Source organism: the organism of the source record quoted next, unplaced genomic scaffold (genome assembly GCF_019419815.1).
Source record: "Pyrus x bretschneideri cultivar Hongxiangsu unplaced genomic scaffold, Pyrus_bretschneideri_v1 Contig287, whole genome shotgun sequence".
NCBI lineage: Eukaryota > Viridiplantae > Streptophyta > Magnoliopsida > Rosales > Rosaceae > Pyrus > Pyrus x bretschneideri.
Window position 1 is genome coordinate 51346 of NW_025999598.1, and position 11184 is coordinate 62529.

Below are 11184 nucleotides of genomic sequence, written 5' to 3' on the forward strand. Positions count from 1 at the left end.
CTGGTGCTACCGTGCTAAATGGGATAAACCTTGTTAGATGCATTACCTTACAATCTGACAAATATGAAAATTGCATGGTTCTTAGTTGAATTATCATTGATCACTTGTCGATTACCTTAATGTTTGTTGTCAAACATTGTAACTTAATATTGAAAAAATGAAAATTACAATGTTCTGACTTTTGAGCCAGCTCAATGATGATATTGTAGTTTTAGATCTCTGTATATAGATTTCCACATTGCTTTTGTATTTTTTGCATATTCGCATATGTTCCGTAGGAAAAGTGTCAACAAGAAGTGATGTGTATAACTATGGAATCATGTTTGAAATAATTGTGAGAAAGAAGCCAACAAATGAAAAGTTTGCGGAAGAACTGACCTTGAGGAAATGGATAAATGCTCCGCTTACTGATGATATTTGGGAGTAGTGAATATTGGGTTTTGAGCATAGAAGGGGGAAAGAGATGAATGCCATAAAACAGATCATTTTATCAATCATGGAAATAGGCTTGAAGTGTTCCGACGAAGTGCCGGAGGAAAGAATAGATATCAAAGATGTGTTGCTGAAGCTCATAAAAATAAAATTGGCACTTGAAAAGTATAGAAACAAAGTGTTCATGTCCATGAGATTGTCTTGGTAGTTTCTGTACGTATGTTGGTTGTTTTTCAGTTTGCATTTCCTATTGTTCGTTCTATATATGTATCAATTTGCACAATTTCTACACTTGTCGATGTTTTCATCTAAGTGGAAACTAAATTAAGAGAGGTTCAAATCTCAGATTTTCCTTTTAGTGATTTCAACGCCACAATTTCATTTGATTTACAAGTTAAAAGCGATTGTCTCTTTAGCACAAGGTATTGCCTATGCTACTCCTCACAGCACTGTAAGGCCATGGTTATAGAGAATACGTATATCTCAAATCTCTTATCCTGTGTGATTTAGGGAAATAATATATGCACACTTCTTTTCTCCTTTTGCACATTTTTATTTATTTTCCTTGATTCTCTTGTTGATTCATTCAATCCAAATGCCAGAAATAAACATGGGTGTGCAAGGAGAAAGAACGGGTGTGTTGAATTGACTTCTCTATATTTATAACATGCAATATTTACAGGTTATGAAAAATATAAAAGCATACATCACTTGTGTGGATAAAAACTCTAAAGTGATGGTGTTTGGAGTACTATTTCGGAGATGATTTTCGTCTTTCCCCTTTAGGTTATCTAAACAATTTATAGAATAGGCATGAAAGAATAAATATAACATGGTTACAAAATGATCAAAGATAGAATAGTTAACTCTTCTTTGGATCTAACACAAATTGCCATAATATTGATGTTGAATCTAGTTGAAGAAGGTGTGTGGATCTTATTACGTCTACCTGCCGTTGCAAATAGACATCATTTTTCCAATTTGATCGTTGCTTTGAAGTCATCATTTGAAGTGATTGGAGTTGCTAGATTCGTTGATCGAGGGCTCTCTCAAGATTTATGGTTCATGTATCTCATGTTATTACATAGGACTATGATCAGGTTCTTAGGGTCCCTAGTTAGTTCCATTAATAAACACAAAAAGGATCGACTAGAGAAAGGAAGTACACTAGTATGCCACGTACTTACAGTTTTATAGCGGACTGCAACAACCCTGGATGAGTGACCCTTTTAGATTGGACTCTTTTTTTTTTTTTTTGTTAGTACATCGATATTATTACACTAAGGGGAAGGGGAGTTCAGCTGAGCCACACAATGGGCAACCTAATTTGGTATCGAATTTTCCATCCACGAGATTCGAACCTAAGACCTCTCACTTCCAAGTGAAGAGGAAACTACCAAACCATAATACTGAGTGGCTTTTAGATTGGACTCTTGGTGTGACAACCTGTCCCTAATTTTACGTTCTTATAAATTTTGATGAGTGAAATTATGAAAATGCCCTTGAGGAAAAGACATTGATTTTTGTTGACCGCCTTGTCGTGTTATGTAATATCCATTTTCTTGGCATATACTCGTGGTATTCGTCGCTACAAACATGTGGGTGCAAGCAAAACGTAATTTGGAGCTGTAACGAATGAGTTATTAACGAACAAAGTTATGGGCTAAATGGTCATTTAACCATAATCTGGAAGCGTCATGTGGAGGGCTGTGATGGAGAAAGCAAAGAGTTGGATGGCTGGGATTGATGAAAACAAAAAAAAAAGAAAAAAGAAAAAAAAAAAGGTGATAGAAATTACTGGATGGCAGGAAGAGAGAAGAGAATGAGGATGGACCAACCAGAAGAATGAGGTGAGGAGATGGTCAAATCGGGAGAGGAGAGAGGAAGGAGCTGACGAATGGGAGAAGAGGAAATGAGGGGAAAGGAAGGAGAACATAGCACCAAATCCCCTTGACTGTTTCGACTCGGCAACCCAACGTCTGACCCAGTTCTTGCTATTGATTTTCGATGCCTTTCACAGTGTTTTTGGAGCTTTTCACGGCTAGCCACCTCTTCAGAATAACTCTAAAGCCTTCCCTCTCCCATTTACACCTTCCATTTTGTTTAACCCCCAAATCACTAAGAACAAACCCTACGGGTTCATGGGTGCACGACGGCGAATCCGCCATTCCTGCAACGATTTCTTTCGATCTCCACCACCATTACACTGTCCTTGAACCCAGGAACAAAGCCCAAACAACCTTGCGGCAGAGCACCGGAGGTGACGGATCGAAGCCACTCATTTCTAGGGTTTATGGCGGGTTAAAGAGAAATTGGAGCTTTTCCCGACCAAATTGGCCTTAGTCATAGGTATGAAACTCGCTCCACCCATTGAGATCTACAAATCCGTAAAATTTGGTAATTTTTGGAAATAGTTGAATATTCTGGCGAGTTGGGGCAGCTGGCCGCCACATGCGGCGGCGCATGGGCCAAGACCCCACCTGCCCTTCCCAGACTAACTTGGATACCCTAATTCCATATGTGATGTCTAATTGACAAAATATCGTCGTATGACTATAGTTTTGATAGAGACCACCACTTGGTTATTATATGAATCGATGATCCGACCGTTGAATTGGCACCAAACTTTAGTACGTGATAGTACGTAATATTTGTGGACATTAGGAACTTATGGATTTGGAATCTGACGTACTGATCTTCCCGATTTGAATTTCTAAAGTTCGTAAAATCCAACATTGACTGCTACTTGAATTTGCGATTGGCGAAGATTTAACTGTTGGATAGTTCTGAAACTTTAGGATGTTGTTCTAGAAGTTTATTGAAACTCTTGGGAAGTTACGGATAAAAAATTCAAGGTGCAAAACTTCCAAATCAAGTTACGTAGAGTTGTGGACCTTACAGTCGACCTTTGACCAACGGTTGACTTTTGGTCAATGGGTTACAAATCATTCTGAAACGTCTTTGGGGATGTGTTTTATATAAGTTACGTGTTCTATAGATAAGAATTCTGAGACGCGATTTGATATTTGTTCTAAGCGATGATTGTTCGTGACTCCTCAATATTTGTGTTAGGGAGTTGTAGCGCGGACATTAGGTGAGTGGGTCTTTTCCTTTTTATAGTGTGTGTGTCTATATATATATATATATGATTAATAGTTTCCATTTATGCATTTGAAAAAGAATTTCTTACGTACGCCTGGATTAGACTGAAGTTTATAAAAATTAGCAAAATGACAAAATTTATGAAATATGATGCATCCTACGGGATGCACATGTATGCTTATAATCTTTGATGCCATGATTATACACATGACTATGAATGATATTATGCTGAGTAGAACCATCAAATCACTGTGGCATACTTATATTTATGTAGTCTGCTCATCATCGTTGCACCCCGGTGTTAGTGCTCGCCTAGAGCCAGGGCCAGTCTTTCACATGTATGAACACCTCCACATCGCATGCTCACCTTGGATCCAAGTAGGTGCCAGTCCTATCATACATGTTGCATTAGGCGTATATTATAGCACTAGAGCCTTATTATGATTACACCCAGTCTTCACGTGAATGTAACACTAGAGCGTATATTATGATTACACCAGTCTTGTCATACAGGTTAGGCTACTCTGATTCGTGTGCTGGCATAGATTGATGAACATCAGTTCAGTCGTACAGGTCGCATTAGGTGACTCCGACTTGTGTGCTAGTATAGATTGATGAGCACTTGATTTTACTTATATTACTGTTGAGATTTTGTGATTTTGGATGTCCTACGAGATATTGTGCCGTAATGAATTCTTGAGATTTTGCAGGCTACAGTAAGTATTTTTATACTATACGTAGTAAGTATATTTTGGAAACGATACTTGTTTTACGACAAGGGGTTACAATGTTTTCAAAATGGTTTTTATAAAGCTTTATTTTCAGGCCCACTCACCTTTGTTTTTCACCTCTCCAGGTTTTAATAGCTGAGCTTTCTTATCGACGAGGATTTGTGGCAAATCTTGGTATTAGAGATTACCTTCGATGGTATGATTCTAAATCCACTCTACTGTACTTTACTTATGCTCTGACATCACGTGTGAAATGGGTTCATTCTCGCTCACAACGCACTCTTATATTTAGGCACTTTTAGGTTTAAATTTATTCACATTTTCCACATCATTACAATTTATAGCTTCGTCATCTTCCAGGTATCGGCCAGCACAACTTGATTCAGAGCCCTACGGAACTTTCCGGGTCGAGGTGTGTCACTTGGATCCGTTATTTTGTTTTAATTTTCTATAAGTGATTCTAACTTTCTAAATACAAATTGGCAAGCTATCCATCCTTCCAATCCACAATATTTCCCACAGTTTGAACCACGGTAACTATGCTTTAAGATGACATTAATCACTCGTTTAGACCTGATCCACAATGTTTCCCACAATATGAACCGCGGCCATTTTATTGGTTATCATTGAAACATATTCCAAATTTGATGTGTTTTTATTTGGACCCATATTATTGGGCTTGGGTCGAGTGTGACTTTGAGCTCGACCCAGAAGGAAAACTTTCAGGCGCACATTATTTATTCTAAAATTGAAGGGAAGGCAGCCACTGTTCATTTTTTTTTTTTTGGTTGATTTTGCTTTATTTACAACAAAGCCATAGGATTTGGGGCTGGTTTGGTAGGTAGTTATTAAAAGTTACGAGGGTAATTTTGTCTTTTGAGGTCAATTCCTTCCCCCTCGATTTTGCTTTATTTACAACAAAACCATGGGATTTGAGGCTGGGTTGGAGCGTAGTTATTAAAAGTTAGGGGGTAATTTTGTCTTTGGACATATTTCGAACTGAAGCTCCCTGCCCAGTAGCTTTCACCTGATATGCAAATTGCCACTCGGCTTCAGAAATTTTTTTTTATTGTGTAAAATGACGCGACTGTCCATCTCATCTTCAGATCCCACGGTGAGGATGATAAGTTAAAGGGGTAGAATCATCTTTTTATCAATAGGGTTTCATATTGGGGTTAGGTTCCTACCTCGTCAGTTCGTTCTTCTTTCGGTGTAGCTAAGGCTTTGCAGATCCTGGCATAGGTGAGTGGAAGAGAGACAGTGAGAGAAAGAGAGAGCGATTGTCCGAATAACAGGGAGAGAAACAGAGAGGGAGGGGTTGGGATGGTGAACAGAGCCGAGTAAGGTTCCTTAGTCCATGAGTCACTTTGAATCATCCGCTTTTGCGTGTCGGATGAGTGGCTGGATTTTGAAAGCTAAGTTCCATTTTTTATTGGATTCTTTACTGTTAGCATAGATTGTCATCATTTCAGCCTTTTTGCTGTGAATTATTTCCTTCTTTTGTTGCACTGTTAGGTCAAGTTTTGGGGGTTCCTTTAGTTGTTTCGTTTTCTGTCATTTTCTCTCATTTTGGGGATGCATTTCTCTGTTTTGTGTATTGCTCGTTGTTTTAAGGTCAGTTTTCTTTTCTTTTCTTTTCTTTTTGGGTTTTTTTTGTGGGTTTTCAGTTCGTTAATCTATGACTCTTTGTTCAGATTTTTCGTTCGTGTATGATTAAATGGGTATTGGGTTTTGGTGGTTGAAAATATGTTTTTTTTCCTGCTTATGCTTCTTGCTCATTTTTCTTGGGATTTTTTGTTTTGAGTTGCAAGGGTTAAGAGACCACTAAAATCTTAGGTTAATGGGTATTGGGTTTTGGTGGTTGAAAATATGATTTTTTCTGGTTAAGCTTCTTGCTCATTTTTCTAGGATTTTTGTTTTTCAGTTGCAAGGGTAAAGAGAATAATAAAATCTTGGAAATCGGTATTGGCATTTGTATTAATGCATTTCCATTTTTGTTGATTTGCAGGATAGGTGCATTGACACCTAAAAATATTTGTGTGAACTTCATAAATTTTTCTGAGGCTCCAAACGTTGAAGGGTAAGTGTTTTTTTAGCTAAGTTCAATTTTAATTCGATTCTCTACTATCAGCATAGATTGTCATCGTTTCTTCCCTTTTGCTGTGAATTATTTTCGGATTTTGTTGTGCTGTTAGGTCAGGTTTTGGGGGTTCCTTTTTGTTGTCTGCATGAAAAATGATTGGATTACATTCAGCGTCATGATTTTCCTTGATGTTAAGAGAAACCCATGCATACATAGCCAACTACACTGAAGCATGAATTGAAAAAAAAAATAATGTACATGATTGTTATTGCACTGCTTCATTTGTTCCAAGTCACCCCAAATTTCTCTGCATTATGGTTGTTAGGACAATAGATTAGGTTCCAAGATAAATTTCCAAAGTTTTACTAGCTTAGGTGTAAATTATTTTTCAGAAATCAAGGATGCAAAATTTTTATGCATGTTTTGAAATTGGTTGTAGGAAGTGGGCTTCCAAGTCTTAACAATAGTGGACTTTGTGAAATCAGGGTAATCAAATGGGGATAACTTTATACTTGAAAAACGCATATTTTACACACACACACACACTTGCACATATATTCTGTCAAAAATCAGATTTGATTCGCACGGATGAAGATGAACAATAATAGGCTAGCTAGGAGCCGAGTAAATTGCATTGATTATGATGTTGTAATTGGATGTGTCTATACATGTTTGTTTCTTTAATTTATTCCATAGGTCTTGCTAGAAAATAAAGAATGCAAACAAAAGAACTACCCCTATTTTTGGAACTTCTAAGATAATCCTAAATCCCAATGGACACTGAGTGTGGTCAATCATCAGGACAACTGGTTTTTTTTTTTTTTTTTTTTTTTTTTTTTTTTTTAATTTTCTGGGGGGAGGGGGTGTGTGGGTGTTAGGGTTAAGGAGGGATAGTGGTTCTCCAAGATTACTGGGTTATGGTTGTTAAATTGACACGTTCCTAGATTATTGGATCACAGTTATTTACCTTCTGTCTGAATTTAACATGTTCGAGAGTTGCTAATGGATTTACTATGGTTGGAGTGAAAACTTGGTTCTTTGGCATTTGAAGGTATATAATCATACACTTTTTTTTTTGTTCTTAGCTTAATCGAGGGAACATGCTTATTTATATTTTCTTTTATGTGAAAAAGTGAAGTGCACCTCAATTTCTTTTAAGGTTCTCTAATTTTTGTGATGTTTGATATGTATTTTATGGTTTGTGTTTTGTGGATTTTAGGAATTTGGATTTGGTATAAACTATTTGCACATTTTCTGTTGAATTCTTCTGCTATATTCGTTAACCTTGGTCTTTGGTTTTCAAATTATGTTTTTTGGGTATAAATTTCGGGATTTTGGGGTTTTTACAGTGGTGTGTTTGTGGTGGCTCACAGTTCGATCTTAGTCTAACAATAGAAGAAAAAAGTACAATTACAAAAGTTAGATTTCTTCTGCAATTGGATTAAGATTGAACGGTGCATTGTCACATTTTTTTTTTTAACCATGATTTCTAGGAAAACATACTAATGTTATTTTAGCCAAAATTAATGTTGAGGGCCAAAAGGTACCTGGATTGCAGTCAATTGAACTGCAGAAAAAAAAATAGAAAGGTGTAGAGATTTATGTGTGGTTTTTATTGTAGCAAGCCGAGATTTAATTGGTTTAATAGTCTAATGGAATAGTTGGGGAATTTTGCATTATCTAATCTTTCCACCTTTATATGTATTTGCTTAACATATAGCAAACATTCTGAAATTTCGTGTGTTTGAACAGTGACATATTGGGATTGGTTTTTGAATTCCTCATTCAAAATACATAGCACTACCGTTTGTTAAGCAGATGCATAGCTAATAATAAACATCTGTTGACTCTCAAACTAACCCTTTTCCCGATCCTCAAACACATGGCTAATTCAATTAAACACACATTTGATTGCTGCAATCATTGTCAGATATTCCTTGGGAGTAAGCATTGTTCAATTTTAATCGCAAATGGTAGCTGAAATTATCTTATTTATTACCACTATTGATTTGGATTTGTAATACACAGTGTTTAAATCATTTAATCGTTAGTTAGTTAAATTTAATACTGGCAGTTTGGTTGTGATCGAATTGATCCAGTCTCAAAAAGTGTGGCATGTGAGGTGATAACAGACTAACAGAGGAGAATGAGTTGATACATGTGTGTTTGATTTACAAATTTTGGCAAATTGTTGCCATTTTTTATTTTTTTGTTTGTTTCTTGGTGATATATATATGTCTTCATAACCACATAGCGATAACTTCGAGTTTCTAGAAGTTTTAATGCGTTTCGTGTCCTAACGTCCACATAGGTTCTCACTAAGATCTTTTTGTTTCTGATTAATTTAGTTTTTCACCATTGGAATGAACACGATGGAACAATCGAATCAACTTTAGTTTTCCAAAGACCGGCTCCAACTTTGTTGATCAATTTCGTTCTCAATTTAATCGGTTATCTACTTGAATCCATTTTTCTAATCCTAATTAGTTCATGCAATTAGCGCTCTTTCCTGTTTAAGTATGCTAAATACTTTAGATTTGAAATTTTGTGTATTCAATATCAAGATAGAGAAACTTTTCTCTAAAACACCATTTGTCCTTTTATGCATTTGTTTCTAACTTTCTGTTATTCCTTTTATTGTTCCTCCTTTCTTCTAATATGTAGTTGTTTTCATTTATCTGTTAGAATTGGAAAAATTGAAGTTGATGTGAACAAATGGCAATTGGCTTTGTTAAAGGATAGATTGCATTGAAATGTCGCTGTAATGATCATCGAATTCCCTCTCTGTTTGGATGCTTGGAAAGTTTGGTGGGAATTGGAAATTTAGTTTGGAAATGAGAATTTGGAGTTGTTTTCTATGTCGGTTATGGGATTGACAATTTTCAACTTAGTTTTGGCTAAGAAATAATTAGACTGTTACTTATTAAGTTGGGTTAGGAGGATTAAAGGGTTTACGGTTTAGAGTACTTGCTATTGCTCTAAAAATTGTTATTGCTCATGATTCCAACATGCCTTACGATTATACAAAAAACATAGTTTATAAAGATGTTTTAAAACATTTACATGAAGGTATAAGTTTGCATTGTTATTTTGTCCTTTTGTTTGTTTTTCTAAACATGACTCTGCCGTTCTTTTGATAAATTAGCTTATTAATTTTTCAATTTAATTTGCTTCTCAATTTTTTTTGTATCTAGATTGATGGAGATGATGCCGCTTCATTGTCTGAGGCCATACCAGCCAGCAAACAAGCTCCAAATTAGGGTTTGTAGGATGTGGATCACATAAACCATCGAAGATGATCCTCAGCCACAAAGTCTCGATTGTGTGTTTGTCGATAAAGAAGTGAGAATTTTGCACCTTTTTCGTTATTGTAAGATGCTTATGTTTTTATATAACCAAGTGTACATACTGTGTTCTTGGTACAACAAATTTTATGGTCAAACATTCTCTAAAGTTCATGAACTAATTGCTCTACGCAATTCGCTGCCCAATTATACATCACTTCTACATGATTATGTTTGTGTGGTTAACTGTTTTATTGGATTCAATCATGGGCCTCGATGTCAATTTTTATACTGGGCCACTATATTCATGCAAATCCAAAAGAAATCAAAATTCCATCTTCTCCACATAATGGCATGTGTTACAATAAATTTCATTCTTCGAAAAACAAATTTTAGAGTGTGTTCTTGACACTTTTACTCTGTTTGCATTTCACTATGGATATTATATTTAATTCTGCTTAAACAAGTTTTTTTTACATATGTAAACAAAACTAAGTAGAAGCCATCAATTCTTCTTTTTCTTAATTTGTTTTGTTTCTTTTTTTACCCATAAAAATATAATTAAAAGTTCGTTTACAAGGTTGCTTCAATTGCTGTCATTTCGATTCGTAATGTAGTCTTTACTGTTATGGTGTATTTTATCATAAATGCTGTCTCTGTGGCCACAGTTGTGCTATCCTCACTGTTTTTGAGCTTCTTAAACCACATGTGTTAAATATTCTCTCGCTCATTTAATAATCTGTATTATTTTAATTTTCTCATTCTAATAGGGGGATGCAGTTCATGGGACTATGAAAGCTCGAGACATCCAATTTTTTTTTGGACCTTTTGAGAGTTGGCAATGCATACGAGATTAGCAAATTTCGTGTTGTTCACAACAGGACATTGAGCAAAATTGTCCCTCATCCTACCGCAGTTAAATTAAATAGGAAAACCACAATCATTCCAATTGACAAAACAAACCAGGAGATCCCAAAGCAGTGGTTCAATTTGATTGACCTTGATCAGCTTCATAAGAGTATCAACCACGATGTTGAGCTTACAGGTAACAAATTTGGTTTTACGTGCTGCACTAACATTTGAAATCATTATTATAACTTATTCATTGCCTTTGGTGTGCAATCATTTTCACCGTTAAATATCATTCGCATACGTGTTTGGTTGCTTAACGGCTATGCAGCCGATTGAAGAGGTGACTGTCCAAAACTTAAGAATTGCAAAGAAGAGGGATCTTAACCTGCAAGATATTAGGTCATTCATGTTTATGTTAAGTTCAAATTACGCTTTATACATAAGGCGTCGTATTTATATCATATAAAACAACATCACATTTTTAAAAACTTACAGGGGCGAAACGGTTAAGATCACCTTATGGAGAGAAGCTGAAACGACTTTTGAGGATATTGGAATGCAATCCTTTTTACCACCCATCTTCATTGCTTTAACAAGCCTCAAAGTCAATACCAATGTTGTACCTCAATGTCCTCTATTTAGCTACTTAGACCTTCAATTTGTTGATTGTTATGTTTTATATATAGGAAATCCTGTACTT

At 35.8% G+C, this 11184-nt stretch overlaps 1 long non-coding RNA gene across 1 annotated transcript; it reads left to right on the forward strand.

Moving 5' to 3' along the window:
* The first annotated feature begins 5875 nt into the window (after positions 1 to 5875).
* On the forward strand, positions 5876 to 9878 carry LOC125479413. The gene is made up of 2 exons (XR_007259975.1): positions 5876 to 6345; positions 9543 to 9878. It is a non-coding gene; the product is annotated as an uncharacterized LOC125479413 (long non-coding RNA).
* Positions 9879 to 11184: the final 1306 nt, after the last annotated feature.